This window comes from Excalfactoria chinensis, chromosome 2 (assembly GCF_039878825.1).
Source record: "Excalfactoria chinensis isolate bCotChi1 chromosome 2, bCotChi1.hap2, whole genome shotgun sequence".
Classification (NCBI taxonomy): Eukaryota; Metazoa; Chordata; class Aves; order Galliformes; family Phasianidae; genus Excalfactoria; species Excalfactoria chinensis.
The window spans coordinates 63,518,423-63,542,129 of NC_092826.1; positions in this window are offsets into that span (position 1 = coordinate 63,518,423).

Below are 23,707 nucleotides of genomic sequence, written 5' to 3' on the forward strand. Positions count from 1 at the left end.
GACTACTCTTTGAAGGATTCCCTGATTTTAAAATGTTCTCACTAGCAGTTTGTAATTCATGTTGCTCTGTCTTTGAGCATCCTAGACTAACTTTTTATAGGTTAATATTATTTCACTACACTTATTTTCAAAGTGTGCTCACTTTGCTCAAGTCATGATGGTACAAAACATTCTACCCATCTCTTCTGTACAAAGTACCAAGCCCTATTTCTGTCAATATACTGTATGTTTGCCTCACAGATCATGACAAGCATTTTTAGTACAGTTCAGTGTACTAAAATATCCATACATGTCAAGATGAGGTCCAGCAATCAGGTAAAATATTAACATATATCTCAGAAGTTTGAATATAATTACACAAGATAATATGAAGGACTTTAATAATATATGAACAAATTGAAGTAAGGTCACCTGTTGGTACTGGTTGTAACGTCTTTAGCATTCACCCAGGGTATTTGGGAAATTTGCAGATACGCACTATTTGACAGTCACAATTTCAGATAACTTAAATATCGTTTTTATGTAACTTTAGATTCGCTTTCCTGTTTCATTTTGATGGTGTGTTTTGGTCATGAGAATGATAAAGTGGCCTGAAAGGGAAAGGAAAAGGGGAATAGGAAAAGAGAACAGCGGCAGCAATCTAAGGAGAAAAACTTATTTTACTAAATATGATATCGGAATACAAGATAACACAATATAGTACAGTATGATTGAGGCTAATAAATCGAACAAAACAGAGAGAGAGAGTCCCTGAAAACCAAGAGGACTACTGTGTACTCTAGGTGGCACGGCTGGAACGCTTCCCACTCTCTGAGGGTCCAAGAAAAAGAGCTCCAGCCTGGGAGCGAGATTATATATGTCCTCCTCCCATGGCTTATCTCTGGCCGTGAAGTCCTCTGGGATACACAGTTTTTTTCTGAGAGCTGAGTATTCGGGATGTTGTTATTCCATGGAACTGGAGTATGAACTTTTAATGATCCATACTGCACATGATGTTATGATGTGGAATATTGACAGCAACATTACAGAACCCTGACACCTCCTTAAAGGACTAAGCAAGCTTTTTATTCCCAGAAACTTGGTAAAATGCAAACATATCCAAAACTTTTCAACTACTCTATGTTCACACATCTTACTATGGGAACACATTTAATTGCTCCATATAAACTGATGAGGGGATGAAGAATTAAATTTCAGAGCCAGACAAATTAAATTAATATCTGTTATCAAACTTCTACATATTGCCAGGAAAGGAACTTCAGTTGTAGCTCGTAATCAACTATAAAACTCAGATCTGTAGAGTGGTGAGTTTCCCCTTGCTCTGTTGCTCACAGTATGACTTGTTTCAACTTAGTGAAAGTTGGTTAGGTTATGTTTTTTATTGTAATTCATAATGTTTGTCTATGATTCTAAATGTTTCAAATCTGATAAATGAAATAAAAAAGGTAAATTAGGGACATTAATGTTTAGAAAGTTTATCTGTACTACTTGAATTTTCTGTGCATTTATTGCGTTGGATTTTTTTCCTATGATTTTTTTCATCCTAGGGGTTTTGTGACATTCTGTGGTTATAAAGAGGATTTGATTTAGAGTGTTATGTTAGTATTTTCTTTTCTACATCAATGAAGAATTCAGATATTACACATAGAATGTATTCTTATTCCCATTTTTTTCAGTGTCCAGCCATAACTATAATCTTTATGATATTTACTTTGATCATCTGCTGAAGGACTGGACTTTTTTTAGGTATTATAGTTTTCATTCCTCCTTTGTATTGCTTATTCCTCTATAGTTTTTCATTTTTTATTCTTATTTTTAACTATGAAAGATTTACAGGAGCTTGAATCATACTAGGTAATCAAAGGGAATGCAGTGTTCGAGCTTGATTTCTCCTTTTCATCAATGTAAATATCCTAAAAGAAACTTGTAATATAACACTATATTGCAAACACTTTATTAGGAAGCTGATATCCTCTGTTTTTTGAAAGCAAAGTGTGGCTTTGGTGAATTCATCCATGCCTTCTGATCTATGGAACCAAGAACATTAATCCAGGATTTTTTTTTTAATTTTTATGATAACTTTGAAACGGAGACTTCTGAAGCATTGCTGTGGGTTTTTGTTGTTGTTTGTTTGTTTTACAGGGTTGAAGTAGAAGCATAGTAGATGGGACACTTTATTCTGGAATAAATTCAAATTTAAAAAATATTTTAACAATAATATCAAATAGTAAAATACCTTTCATTCTCCAAACTGAACTTTCCAAGAATTGAGTTTTTGAACATAGCAGATTAACATCAGTCTTGGGACTGTTATCCAGAGTAGTAAAAGGAAAATGGTCACAGGCTGGAAGACAAGGAGCAGGGGCTTGGACTAGATGATCTCCAGAAGTCCCTTCCAACTCATGCAACTCTGTGATTCTCTCATATGTCCATAATATTGATCCTTCATAAATGTCAGTTTGGTGGAAGTAGCTTAAAGGAATGTTTTCAATTGATGCATGGCTTGACATTTAGACTACACAAGAGAAAACTGTTATTAAGCCTAAACCAGTACAAAAGACTGCTTTATGGTTTTGTTTTTGTGTTTGATTATGCTTAACTACTGAAATGCATGAAACTATGACTGCTGAACTGTGATTTGAACGACTTTACTTCCTAGTTCCGATCCTCTTTTTCAGTCTCTCAGATGTGAAGTATAATACTAACCTTTTAATAAAAGGCTTTGGGATTAGCTGAAGGTGATTAAAGGAACAAATCATAATTAAAATTAAAGATTCCTTGCTGTGAAGAGTAGCTGAAAGATTTAACAGTAGCAAAGGGACCAAAACCCAATGTGGAATGGAAGCCATACTAAAGAAAAAAGCCTAAAACACAAAACGCATGAGAAAGACCTTTAAAAATGTCCTTGATGACTCAATATTCTTTATAGCTAATTTTTCACATTCTAACTATTAGTACAGAACAGGACATTCAGCAGTTATAGTTGTGGTTGCAGGCACCCTAACTGAGGAGAGGGACTATGCTATTGGAAGAGGAAATGGCTGGGGAGACCATCCTCCCTGTCAGATGTGCTGCAAACTGCTGCCCACATCCAGTGATGGCAGAGAGCATGTTCCTTCTGGCTTGCCTAGGAATCAATTTTATGCATGGGTATTGTTCCCTACCATGCCCAGCAGATGGCAAGTAGACCTGAGAGTTATGCAGCAGTTCATGCTTGGAAAACAGTTTGGGGGTAGGTCTGGAAAAGAAATTGTAGTGTTTGTGTAACTGGGAAAAGACAAGTGATTTATGTATTCTTCACTGATGATTTCAGTGTAATCCTAGCACACTGTTTTGTCACACAGTTGACATTTCAGAATCTGATGAAAAATAAGTAACATCTTTATGATTCTTTCCTCTTACATATTAACATTTTCTCCAGTTTTTGCAGTTCTTGAGCAGGAACACCCAATTATAGAGCCAAGCAGCGTCTTAAGCATGTAATTGTTGAATAGGCTATTTCAGAAAAAACAAACAAATAAATAAATAAAAAATCCAGCACAAACAAAACACAATAATTTAAAAATTCCAATGGAACAAAGCCATTGTTTATGCAAAACTAATTGCCTATCTGCTTTTTCTTTTTTTGTCCTTTGGAAAACTGAAAATCAGGTGTTCAGTGGTTTCCTTCTCTCTTTTATTTGCTGAATGGCTTGGAACAACAAAACTGAGTTTGTTTGTCCTGACAGATATGACCGAGACAAGAATCTCTTCATGCTCTTCATGGTAAATGCTTTTATTTTAACAGTATTGTTATGTTGTAAATAACACAGGGAGTGAATAGATGTTAATATTTCTCCTGTGATGATCTTTCAGAAAAAGAAGCAGACGTAATTTAAGAAGCAAGCAAAACCAGTGCTTCCTTTTCTCAGTCCTCACATCATCCTTGCTCTTAAATACTGTTTTTCAACTTATCTTATACTTCCATTACAAGGTCATCTAGAACAAACTGAAACAGGAGAATAAGTGTTTCTGTCTTTTTATTTATTTACTTATTTTTATTTTTCTTTCCAGTTTAGAAAGATTGAATACAAAACAAAATGACAGTTAACCAAAACCACATTTTCTTTTCCACTTTCTAAGTCACAAAGCAGTTCTATTTGCTTGTTTGTTTGTTTTAATGAGATTTTTCTTTTGCACCTTGAATAACACTGGAAATATTTATGAATAAAAGTAATATTATCCAAGTCATCACTAGATCTACAAGGGCTTCTCTGAAAGTAGTGCCTCCTATTTTATTATGTTTCTCCACAGTTGGATGTTGGTGGTATGGCAGTTGAGGCTGAACCTTCCTGCCAGTATTCCATTATATTTTGTTGCTGTGTGACAGATGGCAGCAGAAGGGCAGGCTGACAAAATAGACTGCAATGGAAGCACATATGAAAACAGAAAAATGTTCACCCACTGATATTCTCCACCACTTACTGAAGGTTTATAGAGACCAAACAGTGGATGTGAGGACTGAGAGGTGGTCAGTAGTTTGTTTCAGCAGGGTCGCTATCGTGGCATCAGTGAAACTATGAGACTCTTATTCTGGTCCAGATTTTTACAAGTGCAGCATGCAGGCTGGTGAAAATACATAGCTAATGGTGGTAACTACATTGAAAAATAGTGTTTTGTAGCTGAGAATATGTTCTTTCTAGAAGCGCTATTGAAGTCTTTGTTATGGTTTTCATGAAAATAAACAGGAGGCATTACTTTCAGAGCAACCTATGTACTCGCAGTACGCTAATGAATTATTGCACGTTAAAAGTTTGCATAGCAATTTTTGTAGTTATACGAGATCACAATCTATTTTCTGAAATCACTTCCTGTTTAACTGTTGTGAAATTCATACAATCAGTCTGCTGTATAATCTAACAGAATGATAATATCACGAGTATATTTTGAATCTGTATCTAAGCAGCATTTAAGTTTTCTGTCACTCTGCTGAGGTATATTTGTTGCACCACGTTTTCAGTATGTAAAAGTTTGATACCAGATATTAATTTAATTTGTCTGGCTCTGAATTTTAATTCAGATATTCTTCATACCCTCATCAGCTTATATGGAGCAATTAAATGTGTTCCGATAGTAAGATGTGTGAACATAGAGTAGTTGTAAAGTTTTGGATATGCTTGCATTTTACCAAGTTTCTGGGAATAAAAAGCTTGCTTAGTGCTTTAAGGAGGAAATAAATAAATAAACAAATTTGAGAAGAATTTGGCTCATGGATTTTTAGACTTTCCTAAAGTGGCAAGCAGTTACTTACTCGACCTGTGTACTATTTTAGGCAATTCTGCTTTTCTTAATTAAATAAACAGACACTTGACAGATTAATCTATCTCCTCCTCACCTTCTCAAATTTTAACCCTGGTTTCATAGTATTTGCTGGCTTTCAACTTGTTGACATGACACTGAAGTTCATAAGGTGGAGAATATTTGTCGTATTACAATGTGATTTGTCAGTGTGTGATTTTTCTTTCTATCAATAGGTTACATTTTAGAGATTCTAAAATGAAAATAAGTTGTTCATTTCAATCTCTGCATGTTACCTCTTAATGTATTGAAAGAATTCTGCAAAGAGAAAAAGAGATTCATTTCCACTGTTTTTAAAATAGAACAGAAGTTCTATGGATGGAAAAAAAATGTTTTACAATAGAGATAAAAGTTGAAAAAAAAAAAAAAAAAAGTGAAATTGAATGCCTTCACAATATTTTATTGAATATTTTAAACTTTGATGAAGCACAAAGGCAATGCTACATATTTTAAGATGGAAGGTAAAGAATTTTGAAGGGCAGATCAAAAGACTAAGTAGGGTAGTTACTTTTTTCCCTTCTGACCTATTGATCAGATGAACATACAGTACTAAAAGCTGGACATTGTCCATTCACAACAATTGAAGAAACCACGATGTTTGTTTGGTATTATAGGCTTGCAAAAATAAATGGTAAATGGTGCTATTTTACATCTAAATGGAGAGATTAAGCTGCAGCTAGAAATGCCAGGTGCTTATTTGCCCATTAAAAATAATTAAATATGCAAATATTCTCTAAATTACTCACCTTCTTTGTAATATAAATGATTTCCATATAGAAACATCTTTCAGCCTTTGTATTGATTTCTATTGATGACAAGTCAGCAACCTCAAAAGGAGAATATAGACAGAAAAAGAATGGGCTCAAGGGCTGTAATTTTATCATGTTTATATATTGCTTAATGTAATGGGCATTTATTATGACTGGAGTTGCTGCTATAGCTGTCTTTAATGGTTCTGTTGATGTTATCAGGAGTCGCAGGCCTTCCTGACCTTTTTATTGGGTACACAATCTAATTACACTAAGTATATTGGGAAGTATACTGGAGAACTAAGTGATTCTTTTGATTTTGGAAGTTAAATAATTTTTCTTGTTAAAGGGGAAATTGCAAATACAGTTGCTGTTAGAAAATTATCACCAGTTGATTTTGAAAAGGAAACATTTCTGAAAGCATAGTCAGACGGAAAAAGATGCGTGATGCTGATGTCTGTAGGACCTGAAGGAGACAGATGGACAACTTATAAGGTTGAACATTAACAAATATTCATGGGACCAAAATAAAGAGAATGAGTATCCAATGGATTAGTAATTAAGCAGAATTCTCCAGCTTACCTAAAAGATGTGAATCTTTCAAAAAAGAATTTCCATTCAAACTGAAAACTTTCATAAGAGTACCCAAGGCTCCCTAAGCCAAAGATGAATGAGAAGCTCAGTTGCTGCTCATAAAACTGTGCATTTGTAGATGAAGATGACTAGGTGAAAAAGAATTTTAATGCGATTGTACTTCAGAGACAAATGAAAACCTTCTAAATGCAGATGCTCTGATCCCAATGAAGGAAAACACAATAGAATGAATGAAAAGGTCTCTTTAGAAGCTCATGAAAATGCTGAAAAAGATCTGTGACAAGTGCAAGCACCTGGACAGCCATAAATAAATAAAAAATAATAATAAAATGAGAGGCATGGTCACATCCGTTGTTGGCTCTTCTTTCTCAATCAAATCAGACTAATTGGTTTTTAAAGTAAAATAAATAAAAGTGGGGGGAGGGAAGGGGAATTAAGAGAATTCAGCCAGATCTCTATCTCATTTCAAAGAAATTGTCACGCAACATCATCTCCTAGCAGCATACCCACTCAACACTCTCCTTTGTCAAATTAATACACTACTTTCTTTTTTTATCAGTTCAACCTAAGATTGTCTATTAAAATTACACTGTAATTTTGTGAATTCATCATTAATTATAGCTTTAAAATGTCTATTAAGTAATTTACCACTGTATTCCTAAGTTATTATTATTATTATTATTATTATTATTTTAACTTTATCCTTAAGAGCTCAGAAAAACTGAGACCTGAATTTCACTTATGTTCTCACCTATTCATCAGGTATTCTGTTACCATGAAGGAGACCTGCATGCAAATATACAATGCATTAAAGTTAGTAGGGGTGTAAGTAGGGGTATTAAGTTAGTAGGTGTGATGTTTTTTTTTTTTTTCTCTCTCCTCAGGATTTACCTTACAGAAAAATTACATTTTTAAATTTAATAAAAGTTGCAAAACATATTATCAGGGTTATTTCCAAAGAAATGGAACTTTTGATAAAATTAATACCTCTAACAAAATGGTAAATAATTAAGTGGTAAATTCTACAATTCTTTTTTGACTTTGTTGACTTTGTAATTGTTAAGACTAATTCTCCTAATTATCAAGCTGCTATAACAATTGCATGGGAACATCTATATTGCTAGCATGTACATTTTTATTTGATTTACAGAAATTATGTAATCTTATCATAGTACTTCTAATATTTGATAAGAATTTCAGTTTTGCATGTTGAATTTTTCAGCATTCAGACCAAATTCTTCAAGCACGATAGTTTACAAAATTATTCTGTTAGAATTATTTTTGATTGTTTTTTTCCTCTTTCTTTGGGGAAGAAGAGGTGAGGTACTTTGTATTGCTTTGATTACAGCCTTCAGGAAGAAAAAAAGTACTCTTGTGCCTTTTTTATGACTTTTTTTATATCATTTCTTGGGAGAAAGGATTAATGTGCATTAATGTGGGAGAAAGAATTAATGAGGACAATTCAATTCTTCCAAAGCTTGAAAAAAATAATTCCAGTCAGATAGACTGTCTGGGAGCCTCTCCAAGCATCTCTCTAATCCAGCTACACTGACAAGTTCCATACAAAAAACAGTTAAAATTTGAAGTTTGTTGTACTGTCATTTTTTTTCTCCGTATATGATAGTTATGTGGAATTTGAATGGCATCCTCCTTTAGTATATGTAGATTTTGTACAAGTATTTTATCAATGTCTATGTAAGGATGACTTCTTAATTTGTCAGGGTCCATTGCTTTACATAGTTCATTGTGAGCCATCTAGCAGACTCTTAAGGATAATTTTTGTTTTCACCTTCAGGCATCAATCATCTGATTGCTTTTCAGGAATCCAATTAGTTCTGAGAAATGAAGGAATGACTCCCCAGCTTTGTATCCATCATAGTGTCTTCATGTTTTCTCCTGTGTTTTTTTTTTTTTTTTTTTCCCTCTGGTTGGCATTCATTTCATTTTTATCTTGAATCTAGTATTACAATTCTGTGATTTAGTCTCAATGTAAGCTTCCTCCTAGCATTAAAACCATAAAACATTTCACAATTTGCACATGACTGTCTTCTTTTGCTCATCTCTTCTTCTGTGACTTTTATTTGTTAAATGTTTGTCCCTTTCTAAGATTTTCAGCTTCATGTTTCAACATTATGCTTTCTTTTGATAGCTTCTCTTTATGGACTAGATGGTGGCTGTAGGGGAATTGTTAGGTCACACCCTCAGCTGATGATTGAACATCCAGTGAAGGAGTATGGCTGGCCCAGGATGCACAGGTGCAAACAATTTTCATGTGTTTGACCAGGAGTGCCCTGGGCTCCATTAAGGGTTAGCCTCCAAAGGGAGAACATCTCCTGTACTTGTCTGTTAAAGATTTCCACTGTTAGCTGGGTGAGTTAACTTTCAATTTTTTATTTTTTTTTTTAATTATTATTCTTTTCTTCTTGTATATGCCTATTGCTTTTGCCAGCAATACATTCTCTGGTATTGTAAAGAACTTTTGAACTTCTCAGAAGTTGTTTCACTGCTTTGTAGAATAGATGGTGGCTATCAAACACACAAAAAAAAATTTATTTCCAACTCTTGTGGAGTTGCTAGCAAACAAGTGAATAAATACTTATAAGAAAAAATTGGAAAGTGAAAAAGATCTGGTAGTTACCACCTCTTCATAAAATCCTAAGGGTAAGATTTGATAAAGATACTAGCACACACTACTACATTGTGTTACTACTGAATGAAAGTAGAAAAATGCCTGAAGGAAGCTTGAAGTGCTAAGCAGGGAACTGCAGATGTTGGTGTGACATTATTAATTACAAGGGCCTTGTCTGCTAAAGTCTCAGGAATTCACGTAGCAAAAATTTGATGTCTGCTGTAGGAAGACAAGTTATTGCACTTCACCAAATACTGTATTTCTCTCAAACTAGTCATATATCTATATATTTTTTCCAAAGTAAAAAACATTTTGATCAGTCCAGAAAATAGAATTGAAGTAATATAGAAGTCATTTTCTGTGAAATGAATTTGTGCACCAATTATAAGCGTACCAAAGTGCTGTTGCAGAATTTGGGAATGCATACTCTATCTTTGGTGAATATTTTCCCCTCTGTTATTCCATATAGGCATTTAGGCATTTTAAGTTATCTTTCTAAGAGGTACCTTCTTCTTTGAGAACAAAAGTTTCAGTATCTACTATTAAAGTCAGAACAGCTTTAACTCAATACTGTATGTTTACTACATGGGGAAAATACATTTCAACACGAATGAAGTAAATGTAGAAAGCACCCATGTCCTGTCTTGACTTTTATTTATTTTTTTTAACATAATCAGTGAAAAGTTCTTTTTTCAGAAAATAGTGTTGTGTTCAAGAATACTTTCTTCTGCGGTAGAAGCTTTTTTCCTTAAGCTACTGTGCTTTCTGAATATATTCTTTAACCTCACACAGTGAATTTTGACTCTCTCTGGAGCTGTTGCCAATGTTAAGCATTCCCTTCATTTTTACTGTAAAAAATATCACTGTGGAATTCCATATTCAGTCTCTTAATAGTTTCCACACAGTGAGTACAGGCATATCTTACTTCCTCTAGTGAAGTGGGATATTCCAACCTTCTACACTACTGCTAGAAGTGAAGATGTTACAGTCTAAATTACACAGCAAATCCAGAATTGGTGTTAAGCCTATGTTTAAGTATTCCTGAAATTTGGAGATGCATAATGCAAAATGAACATTTGCAAATTTCCTTTTCCTCAACAGTAGGGGCTGTACACCTTAGGCCAGTTACATGCCTGATGATTAAAATCGTTAAAAGACTTAAATTTCTTCTCTTAGTTATTTTTATTAAGTTGCTGTACATGTAGCTGTATGTGTACTAACTTTAATCTTTCACTATTAAATCTGGAAGTCAAAACAAAAACTGTCTTTTTCTTTGAAGAACTAATCTAAGAACTAGCCTACCCTTCACAGATTTGCTTTTATCAGCTGAGGATTACTGGCAAATTACTTGTGAGAGATTAACAGAAATCTTCTTTGATTAGTACCTTCATTCTGTTTCAAAGGATGCCTAACAGATTCATTTTATTTTAAAAGGATTTTGAACAATCCTATTATTTAACATGTTGTTGGAAATACATGAAAGAGCTTTAAGGTAGAGCTATATGAAAACAGGTTTTAATGCTTAGAAATGTTTAAGAGAAAAATCACTACTGAGAGAATTTGTCTGAAGTGGAAACTAAACAATTATTTCTATTGGGAAAGAGAATACTAACACTGCTTGTGATGAAAGTGGAAGACATAAGCAATTTTATCCAGTTGTGTGGTCTCATATAATAAACATTATACAGTCTGGATTGGTGGAATGAGGAGGGGAAAATGATTTGGGTTTTAGAAGCAGCTCTATCAGGAAGGAGGGAGAAAGTCTGTAGCTTATGGAACAGACCAGCTTACAGGATTAACAAAAAGTAAGAAGTAAAAGGCTTGAGGAAGGATGGAGTGACGATGAAGAGAATACAGGCAAGATGTGAATCATGTATTTTCTTACTGTATTCTGCATTAGATATGGCCTTCAAGAAGAACAGGGAGGTCTGCTAAGGAGAGGTATGTTATAGAATATATCTTTTTCAAGTAGGAGAAAAGGATACTTAGAGGCAAATTCAGAGTTCTGGAGAAGAAAGAATGAGTTTATCACAGGAAAAGGAAGAAATTACAGAATTGTAGAGATTGGGAAGGATCTCTGGAAATCATCTAAGTTCCCCCCCAGGAAAGCATCCAGAGTAATGAGTATCTCCAGAGAAAGAGATTCCAACCCCACTGAGCAGCATGGTCCTGTGCTCTGTTACTCTCAAAGTAATTTTTGCATCATGTTTGTAAGGAACTTCCTGTGTTCCGTTCCATTTTGTGCCCTTGTCCCTTGTCTTGACACTGCATACTGCTGAGAAATCTCTGGCCCCAAATATCTGGGGGAAGCAGAGAATGGAAGAAGAATTAAGGGTGAGTGTATGAACTGCAGAAGTAAGTCAAGGAAAGAGGTAGAAATTGGAAAAGAAATGGTACAGGAGGATTTTCAAAAGGAGGAAAAGTGAAACAGGGAGATCTTGGAGATAAGGAAAGGTACTTATTATGAAAGGTAGAAAAATAATTTGGGAGACTGGGACAGTCTCAGGCATTTTGGAGGAGGTCTGAAGGGAAATGTCATAGCACAGTTCATGAAAAAAAGAGTAGTTAAAATGATCAGCAGAGGAGGTATGTGATAGAAAACCAACAGTTGATAACTTTTGGCAAGCACTCAGAGTATCTCCTGACTGTGTTCAGCAGTAGCAACTGAGAAATTTTAATTGACTCTTAAGTTATCAATCTGGAAGTTACCAAGACTATGACTTATAACACTGAATCTTACAATTATAACTTCATTTTCATAGAGATGCGCTGCTTAGTGGCACTAGTTTTCCTTTGAGAACTTTTTTTGACTTTTACTGACTCTACTGTGCTGTGATACAGCTGCCTTAGTTGAAATGCTACTTGTCTCTAAGCATACTCAGTTGAAGAGTTTAAGTATTGTCAAAACTAACATAAAATGTATTAAACAACAAGAAAAATACTGTGTTTGGTTTTCCTGTCTATTACAACACTAATACATGTATTGGAAAAAGATCACAGAAAATAACACTGTTCACAAGAATTAGAAAACAAACTTAAAGATAAAAGAAAGGTAAAAGAACAAAAACAGTTATGATTAATTTAAATCATTCTTCTGTACATGTGAGGGTGCTGTTACTTTTTCCTTTAGGTCAATTTGAGTTAAGAATGACTTTTTGTATACAGGAATAGTGATAGACATGTAAAACTGAGTGTTCAAATTATGGCTTTGATCCTCATCAGCTTTCCTCTTGGGAAAATAAATAATGTTCAACCTTTAAAGTTTCCGACCTGAGGAACACTGTGCTGTAGTTTGGTCAGCTTTGTCTCCATCTAAATTTACATGAATATTCTTAAGAAGGAAAATGCTTATTGCTTCATCCAGCCTTCCCCAGTGCAGCACCTTCCTCTCTAGCTTCCATTTAGTGCTTAATTGAGAATGGAAATGCCCTTCAATCTCTTTTGACATTTTGTTTCATATAAATGAACTTTTAAACAAGTGAAATGTTGGATAACATCAAGCTGATCTTCCAATAAGCTTATATTGGTGGAGTTAACTTTTCTGTTGCTTAATTTATGAGCTGAAATAGTCATTGCAATTACATTGAAAAGCCACTGCTTTTTCACTGTTCTTAGGTTATAGTAAATATACCACACATTTCAGAATCATTTAGCAGGGAATCTGTTGATGACCTTTCTATATTGGATCTATTTGTAAAGTGTTGTCCTCATGCTGGGAATCTAAATTAAATTAAAAACAGCTGAGACACAAGTGCATACTTACCCTCAGGAAAAACAAAACAACAACAACAAACTACTAGTGTCAGGATGCCAAAGTTCAGGATTTCAAAGTAACACTAAAAAAGGGAAACCCTCAGTTGTGTCTTCACTGTGGAAAATTCTAATAGACTAAGTTCTGGGATGCTCACATCTTATTATACTTGTCTCCTCTGCCTCATATTTCTGACACTCTTAAACATATCACTATTGAAAATTAATTGCAATGTAAATATTTTTAAATACTGTAATGGCTGTTATTACTGTATTTTCACATTTCCTTGAGACAGCTTCTGGAAAATCAAACCAAGAATACGTCTAGCTTATGAAAAAACTTTCCGAGTGTTTATGATATTGGTTCCAAAAAAAAAAACAAAAAACAAACAAACAAACAAAAAAATACAAAAAAAAAAAACAACAAGGTTATCACTATACTTCAAATGTTAATTATGGTAAAAACAAACAATAAATCATCCTGACTGCAAAAATATAGTATTATAACTATAAATTATAATATAGTAAATTACCTTCCTGGAAAATATTTTTCTAGTATGGAGCTCTCTTATGAGAATTCTTTATGATCCTCATTAAGTTTCCTTTTTGCAACAGAAATCTAAATAATTTAGCTTTTGATTACTAATTCATGCTAAAATAATTTGTGAATGTTTACATTGTGTGAAGCTGATCCATTAAATTATTTACCACCTGTAATAATTTCAATAGGCATTTGTTTAATTTTTAATGCTTTACACAGAATGCCATTAGCACAACAATACCCCATGGTGTAGATTACTGTTGAGAAGCTCCCAGTTCTTAATCAGATAGCTGCAAATTAATATTTTCAAACAAAGTAATGCAACTTTGTCCCTTCCTCTTCTATATCCCCACATACATTATTGTTGATATGTATGGTGACCTTGTACTCCATTTACCACTGGAAATTACTTTAAATATGGAAATTAAATCAAATATATAAAAGTTGTGACAAGAGGGATTTATAGCAGCTATTTAATACTGTTTCTTACAGAACAACTCTGTTTTCAGTGAAGCACTTGTAGGATTAGCTTACAGATGAAACAGTTTCATGAAGCATCACTTTTGAACAAGAAATAAACTTACATCTTCTAGTTGTATATTTGGGCAAAGAAACATTGGGGATGTGTAGTGACACTGTCCAGGGTGTGGGTAACTATTTAAATTCTCATTATGGTAAAATGGCTTTGTGCTAGCTAAGATATGGAAAATAAGCTTGGAACTCTTTTGTGTTTGTGTTGTTGTTCATCTTTTGGTCTTGGACTATGCATTCTTGTTTTACTTATTTCAAATTCGTCTTTGATTTTGCCAGTTCTTTGAAATTCTTTAGTGAACTTCAAGCTATGTTGATTGATTTCTTGCTTAATATTACAATGCATGTTATTGCTTACTGTCAAATTCTGTTAGAAATAACACTATGGGTAACCAGTGGATAAAGGGTAAGAATGTAAAATGAATAGTAATGATGATACTATGTGTTGTTGATTGCTTGAATTTCAGATTTGTAAGTACCATGAAGACTGAGAGAAAAGGAACATAAAGAGTCATTCATAGTACTTACATCTTTTTAATTGTTTGCTTTTGTTTGTTTTTGTTCTGTTTTGGTTTTTCATTTTTAGTCTTATATTAGTGTGCTATCTAAGCTCTACTTTATGCAATGTATTGAAACTCTGATGCAGATTCACTTTGAATCAATGTATGTGTACTTCCCTGAGAGGGGAAGGTAGAATTCAGGGTGATCTTATGAGAAGTATTTGAGCTACGTAGTTTTCTTACTTGAGTGAAAGATTGTCAGGAAACTTGTGGCCTTTATATTTTGAAGTCTGTATTTGCAAATGTATCAGTGTCTTTACATACTGTTAAACACGGCAACTACTCTATATTCATGCAAGTATGTAGTAATTTTTTTCAATAATTAATTTGCTTATTTAAACTAAAGTTTTAATTCCTGTCAATTACTTAATACGAACCAGCTTTTTCTTATTGAATTATTTACTGTGGGATTTTGCTACTTGCTTCTACTCTCCTCTCTCTATTTAATGTATAATATGGAGTATTAAGTATGTACAGCAACTTACATTTATGTTTTCATTCCTTCTATATGTAAACTAGAAGGATAATTTTTGTATATGTAGATACCATACAAACAATGAATGTTCATCATGAATAGCTTATCTCTTCTGTTTATAATTGCGTCTTTAAAAAATTAAATAAAAAATCCTGGGTTTTTAGATAGTTTATGAAGATATTACTGTAGGGCGTGCAGAATGCTTGTCCTGAATATAGAATAGTCAAAAGAAAAGTGTATTACTTAGCAGAAATACTTTAATATCTCTAGATGTGATTGCTAAAAAGTAGTAGTACCAATGTTAGTGGTAACTTATCAGCTGGAAGTATTTTACTAAAATGTTCAATTTCATTTTAATTGTTTGAAGTTAATGTAATGAAACACTAGGATCAAACATGAAGATAAGAATGCAGATATGAATAATATTCTCTTCCTTTAAACTTGTAATCAAATCTCTTCTGATTTAGTAATAATTGACATGCTGGAAGAATAATTGCTCAGAAGCATCAGGTGTCATTCTGCTGTAAAGACGTGCATTTCCACAGATGGTTCTTGATAGTTTTGCATGTTTTGGCAACGTTTTCATAAACATGTATATTTACCACATATGTATCTATGAGCACATTTGTTTTTCCATGTTCATACTAAGGGAATTCTAGGTGATAGTTTGTTTTTATTGAAAATAATCAAAGGATAAAATTAGAATGTACATAAGCCTGGTTCGGAGTCCTCTCAGTTCTTCTGTCTGAAGAAAAGCAAAAGTGAATTACGTCTTTAGCTTTGAGCTGTTGGAATGTTGAACTGGACCATAGTGATCAACTAAGTCATTGAATTGCATGGATTTTGGATAATTTTCACTGGTATGGATTTAAATCACAGAATCACAGAATCACAGAAATTTTCAGGTTGGAAAAGACCTAGAAGATCATCTAGTCCAACCATTACCAATACTTCCCAGCTAAACCATATTCCTCAACGCAACATCCAAACATTTCTTGAACACTCCCATGGTCGGTGACTCTACCACCTCCCTGGGCAGTGCATTCCAATGCCTGACTACCCTTTCTGAGAAGAAATACTTCCTAATGTCCAGGCTGTGGAGGTAACATCATCTCTCATGCACTTCCATTACTTGTATTGGTAGGGTTAGGGTGTTGCTCTGGTAAATAGAAATTACCAAGGTAATCTTTCATGGAAGCATTACTAAATAATTTTGTAATAAAGTTTTGTTTTAGAGATTACTTAAGGTGTTACTGTAATTACATGGATAAATATACAACAGGGAAATATCTTGGCAAATTATGCTTATATAACCTTTGCTTTCAAATGAAAAGGAGAACTTGGGGATGTCTCACTCTAATTTAGGAGGGAGGCAAGGTTCTTCTGATATGTTGTGCCCGGCATGAGATTAAGAAGATTTGAATGATAAAAACATTCAAATGTTGATCTGACCAGTTTATTAGAAATAATAGACAGCTGAGGAGATGGGGAAAGGAGAGCGGCGGATACCAAAATTAGGGTGATGGGGATGGGAAAGTGGGTGATAGAAAAGGTAAAATAGGGCAAGAATTGCATAAAAGCAGGGAATAGTCACCGCCTGAATGCAGCACCGTACCGTTGCACGTTGTTTCATTGGTCTGGGGCAAAATAGATGTAGGGGAGAGCAGCAGCAGAGTGGCAGGCCACTCTGTGGTGCAGCACAGAGCAGGTGGTGGAAAGAGCAGCGAGGTCTCATGGAGCAGCGACTCGAGCGGTGTTTTGAGCAGCAAGCCCAGGAGAGTCAGTTGGCAGCAATTGGATTACGATGGAGGAGCCTAAGGCCAGATACCTAGAAGTTCTTCATGCAAGCATCTTCTTCAGCATGCAGGCGTTCGTGTAGTGAGGCATCTGATGTCAGAAAACCTAAATGCATGGTTTGTCCATGTTCTTTTTATCCTCCTTCTTCCCAGCCTACATGACATTCCAGGGAGGCTTGGGTCATGTGAGTACCTCGGAGACGGCCATCTTCCTTGAGATAAGCCCAGACAAAAAGACCACTTTATGACCATTCATCTGCATCTTATCTCCCTTTTGTAGCCCCTGGACTTGTCCATCTGTCACCCTCAAACAAAGGGATTTCTCGAACCTTGGCTAAGGCTTGCCTGGACTTTCCTTCTGTGTGTCTCAGACAAAGGCGTTTCTGGAACCTTGGCCAGGACTTGCCTGAACTTGTCCATTTCAGCAAACTTTTGAGGCTATAGTGTAAAAAAGCATGGCCTCTTACAGGGGAATAAGTAAAAAAGCAGGAAAACTGATTCTAAACTACATAAAAAAGTTGAAAACATGAGATAAAACCCTGAATATTACTGTATTTTAAGAGTTTAATACTTTTGTACAAGTACCACATTTTAGTGTGGTCTAAAATTTTCAATTTTTGAATCACTTTTATACACATATATCATAGAATCATAGAATTACCCAGGTTGGAAAAGACGTTGAAGATCATGCAAAAATATTGTCAGAGTGCATGTTTGTATAAACATTCTGATACTTCTGTTTTGCCTATTTAGAACACTTTAAAAGGAACTGTAATGCTTTTTCTCCCTTTGCTTGTTTCCCTGTCATTGCAAGGAATTTCTTTCAGTATCTCTATGTTAAGGAAGCTAATCTCTGAAAGTTAAATTCTCACAATACTACTGAATTTGAAATGGAAAAACCTACTTGTTTGTCCAGTAACCCAGTAACTACTTATCATCATCCATATATGCTATTTGGCTTTGTTTTTTAATCCCCACAAAACATAAACATTTTGGAGGTCAATTTCTTCCATTTTTGCAATGTAATCTATTGATCTGACTCTGTCCTTGTTGATCCTGATTTATTTGGTGAGTTAGAATGATACACTATAGTGGTTGTTCTCTTACATTTATTCTGTCTGGACAGATCAATCAGCTATACCTCTCAAATCATCAGTTCTAGTTAGACATCTGATTATCTCATATATTTGAAATAATTGACTGTTTTATTTTGATAACTCCTTTTCCATCTTATGCTATTTATTCTCTATTATATTCTAATAGCATTATAGTTTTAAAGATATAACTGTACGTGTGTGCATTACAAAAGGCTGACAGCTTTTATTGTCCTATGAAACAGAGTAATTACTTGACTTGGGTAATAGCTAAATGTACTTCTCAATGTATTTTTTAATTAAAGATGTTAAGATGTCAGTGGTCTTCAGTTTTAGGTTTAATCCACCTTCTACATTTGTGTCATGGTTTTGTAATGTTGCTGTCAATGTTCCACGTCATAACATCATATGCAGTATGGATCATTTTAAAAAAGACACTGTCCTTTCACACTCATCAGATTTTATCAGGTCATAACAAAGGCTGTCTCTTCTCCAATTGTAAACTGATGCTTTCAAGAACTCCCTAACAAAAACAATAACTAAAGTCATAAGAAAAAGCATCCATGATATTTCTAAAAGTGACTTGAGCTCTGCAAGGCAAGATAAGGCTGATGGGTTAGATGCTGTGTCTCAGCAGTTGAATCCAAAACTTACATATCAGTACCATTGCACTATAGACACTGTATGATGTGGAGTAAATGTTAAAGAAATCTTTTGAAAAATAAATGCATTAAATGAGAAACAATGCAGAGTCAGATCATAAGAAATACTTAGTATGAAAGTATACTTGAATACTTATCATCAAGTACACTGTGTGGAAGCTTTGCTAATGGTCTGCCTGAAATAAAGATTCAGAGAACTTTGGCAGCTTCATTTTTGCACACTGCTTTGACGTTTCTATACCATCTTCCACCTACTGCCTGCTTAATATTTCAGTATCACCCAGCAGAAATAGAAATAGCAGAAATAGATACTGCTATGGGGGGCAGTGCCAGTAACTTAGGGCTGAAAACTCACCAGTCCTTTCTATTCAGATAAACAGTCCCTTTCTGAAAAACAAAAACCAACCAACCAACCAAACAAACAAAACCACTAAGTGTTCATTCTTCTGAAATGCCCTTAATAGCACTTTTATAGACTACTAGTTAAATGTTCCTTGCACATTTAAACACCTTGCACTTGATGCTTTCCTAAAACTACTGAAAATTCAACCTATTTGTGAAGAATATATCTAGAGCTGCTATACCGTTCAGTAAATTCAGTGTTTTCCAGTGTCAGTCTTGGTTTGGGGATATCTTCTGAATCAATTCTCTTAGTGAAATGAATCACATCCTAGGCAGGTTTTAGAGCCTGTTTATTAGAATTCTGGAATACAAAAATAAATTTTCTTATCTTTTAGTTTCCTATTATAGCCAACTAGGTACTGAGCAGTTAATTATGTTACACTTTTCAATTATGCAATAAAAATCCTCCATGTTGTCAGGGCCCACATGCCATCCTTCATCGCAGCATAAGTATTTTTTTGTGCTAAGCACACCCGAGGTGATGGTTTAAAACATAACAGTTTTCTTATGGAATGAACGGTTAGGAAATAGAGGTTGGGATTACTTTCTTTTTGACATTTCATATTAAGTCCTACATGACAGTGAAGCTGTAGATATGATAAAAAGCAGTCATTCCTAGGATCCCAGAGGAGAAGGAAGGGAATTTATTCTCTAAATTGCTATGAGAGAGCCTGGATTTGAAGGGGAGAGAGTGTGATTATGTTTTACTTCAGAAATGCATTTTTGAAGTTAACCTTCCAGTAGTCATCATTAATTGAAATTTGGCTCAAATTGTCAAGTGCTCTCAATATATGAACTGAATTCCATTGAGAACTTGGAAATTGAAGATTTCCTCCAGTAGTAACTTGCTGTTGTTCAGCTTCGAATGGACATTCAATTCATGTGACCTGATTTGAACCTGTATGAAGTAAAATGATCCTGAAATGCCTATTGTATATTTCTGGCTCTTTAGAATCATCTGTTTAACTTGGCAGAACTATTGGTGTTACACTACATTTTTTGCTAATATAATCATAGCTTGTGACTGAAGGAGAGGACTAATTCTGCTAGAAGAGAGGGCAGAGACCACTGTATTTTACCTAGTTGATCTGAGTATTTCCCCTCAAAGGCAATAATCTCCTTTAAGGATACAGAGAAAAACCAAGGTGCTATTGTTATTTGTTTGAATAGAAAATTAGTTTTGCAGAGTTGAAGCCACTCATACATTAAAGGGTCAGACAGGCACAAGGTTTAAACTGCATGTTAGAAAAAATCCTTCAGGACAAGGATAATGTGGCACTGGAACAAGTTCCTTCCATGTCTGAAGATTTCTATTTCTTGGTTAGAGATTTCCATGACTGATCTTATCTGGTGCTGGCAGTCGTTCTGCTTTGAGTAGGAAGCTATTTTCCAGATGAGTTTTCCACAGTTCTGATATTTTGGTGGTGTACAAACTTAGAGTGCGGAGGACAAAAACATTAAGCATTTCCACCTAGGCTGACTAGGTCAGGAGTTTTTCCTACTGCAAATCTGTTTCTGTTCTGTTTTTATTTTTTATGTACAGCACTATACAAACGCAGAATCAACCAGCCTTTCAGTATGAGCACAGATAAACAATCAATTACTCCTTCTGCAAACCCAATCTTATATCATCTTGCTGTAAGTCTATGCTGTGGTTTTATTTCTATCTGTAGAAAAAAATATTAAAATGTACATGTTTAATACAGTTTCAGAAGAATGCTTTTGCTACACCAGAAAAATCTGTCTAAGGCTGAAATGAATGAGTTTCCTATATTTTTTCATTTAACCTATACTATTTTCAATATAGTCTGTACTTGGATCATGGATCTCTTCCTTTTTTTATGCAAAAAGACAGTATATCAATATTGTTCACACTGTGGGCATCAGTATTTATATGAAGGAATAAATACTGTTTTATAAGTACTTTTCCTAAAGTATCATAATTTAGCTATTGCTATATTTAAATTTCAAACTCTGAAACTAACTGAAATGAATTTCAGAAAGTTGTTTTTCTGGTTTGAGTCAGAGTTTTTCAACATAAAGGTTTGGAAATATAGCATGATATCCATCAAGAAGTAATTTATGAACTCAGTATGTTTTAAAACCATTACTGGAGTGCAATGTTGCATACAGATTATGCAGGCCTTTATTAGAGGACTGGGAAATCCCTGAAAAGTCCAAGGTGAAACAGTGAAAAATGCTGTGCTGTAATTATGATCTACTTCTGCAAAGTCATTTATGTCTTGAGTATAACTTATGAGGGTGCATGTTGTTGTGGTTCAAGTTTGAATAATCATGTCTGACTAAAATGTCCTCACAAACAGACCTAGAATAATAGTTCTTATTTTACTTCATTTACTTCCTGTTTATTTTCTTTTGATAAAATTTCTTCTTCAAGAATATAAACAGGAATAAACAATTTGGATAGATTGTGTTGATGTGAGCTTTTTTGTTTTAATTCTCTAAAGAACCTTCTCTTCATGTAAAGGTAATTAAATTGTGTATGTTTATATATGGTACACTAATGAGCACTACTGATAAATATTAATCAATTTAACCAATTGAGCTAACTACACTTAACTCTATTGATACTTCTGTAAAAGATCATACAAACTTTGCATATTTCATTGGTTTTGATGTGGTCAGAAGTGAAAATATTTTTACATAAGATTCAGTCTTCAGAAATTTGGTGTCTTTAATGCTCTTAAGCATCATGTGGGTAATTGGGGAACAGAAAACCCAAATCCATGGATCCCAAACCTATAACCTTTGCCTCGTTTATTTTTATATGGCAGTTTGCTGAATGAGTCTTCAGTAACCACAAACTGTATTTTAAGTTTCACTGTATTTGAGAACAATGGTGCTTGATTGCTAAATGAGTGCAAAATTATAATCAGAATAGAGAATAGAATGTTGCACCAGGGTATAAGAGAATGCCTGCAAAGAATAACTCTTTTGGAGTTTTAAAGTACTTTCCTGAACAGACTTTTAGTAACATTGTGTGAACACAGTTCATGTATTTTCTTTGGAAAATATAGTTTTTATATACACTTTTTTGTTTGTTTGTTTGTTTGTTTGTTTTTTTAAATTTTGTGTGTGTGTGTGTGTGTATAGTTATTTGTAGTGTGCAATTACACTTGATATCCTCACCAATATTTTGTGTGTAAAATTAAGGTTCAAGTTCTCTTTTAGTTTGAAAATTGGTTTGCAAGGCATCGGAGGTGCTGCTCCTCAGCTGGAAAACAGTGTTACACAATGTTCTCCACACCTGGTCTATATTGGCTGGCTGGTAGAGCAGCGGTTATAAAGACCTTGAATGTTTAACCACCCTAAAAGTCTACTTCTAGTGACTCAGGCCACAAGGCCTCATGACTTTGTTTCTCACTGTACAACACATTTTAATTGGCAGTTGTTTCCTCAGTCAAATGTTTTACTGGTGAGCACTAATTTGTAAGGGATGTCTCTATTGTAACTTTGATCTGTGACATTTTTAAAATCATATTTTCACCTATGTCCTGGTGGAGAAAGAAAGCAAGTGGGAGACTGCATTTTAATTTTTTTAGATATTTATAAGACAGAACATGGCTATGTAGTTTTTTTTAAGGTTTCTGTCTAGATCAAAATCCTTTTATGCTCAATCTATGAGATAAAATTTCAGAACCCGTAGGGTTTTTAAAGATGCACATTGCACAAACATATGAACTCTGAACATGTAAGTGATGTATTTATTTTCATAATAATACATATAGAAGGGCCTTCAGATCAATTTTTGACCTCTCATAAGAGCCAGATTTAGTTGGACAGATTGAAATCTGTAAAACCTGACAAAATAAGGTTTGGAACAAGTTGGGTATAGTTCAAACAGAATTATAAAAAGACCTTTTCTGTACTTCTAAATTGTATGAAAACATGGACTTTTGTTCAAATAATAGTTTAAGCTTCTAGTACTATCTCTATTTCTTGCTTTCTGAACAGCAGGCATAAATTTTCCAGCTTGGAATGTTATAGGGCAGAGGAGTGTTCCTTCCATCCCTGCATTCTGTGTAGGAATTTTCTGTTATAAATAAGAAACAACTTGAAGATGAACCTGTCCAAGGATTCTGTGAGGAATTCCAAATAACTGATTGTGTACATCTTAATCTCCAGTGCACTGTTTGAAAGTTTAAAATCTGAAATACCAAAGGTCTTGCATTAGCAGTGGAAATGTACCCAACTTTCAAATAAGTAATTAAACTTTAACTTCTGTGCTTAAATACCTGTCAAAAAGATATCCATTCTGTGAAAAAAAAAAAAAACAAAAAACAAAAACAACCAACTCTTTGGATATATTCCATGTACAGCATAATTATGCAATGAACCCATTAGCAGTCATTAGTACTGTGATTATGGCCTAATGAGGGGCACTATGTATGTTGAGGTCCTCCTCAAGCTGTTGAAGAGTTGACTAATTTGATGACTTACAAAAAGATCTGAATGAAGTTATTTCAGAACAAGATGATGATATTGAGCCACTTGTTAATGTTAGATTAAGAATTCTTACTGAGTGTTGTTTGTTTTGGAACAAAAATAAAGTGAAATCTAATCTAT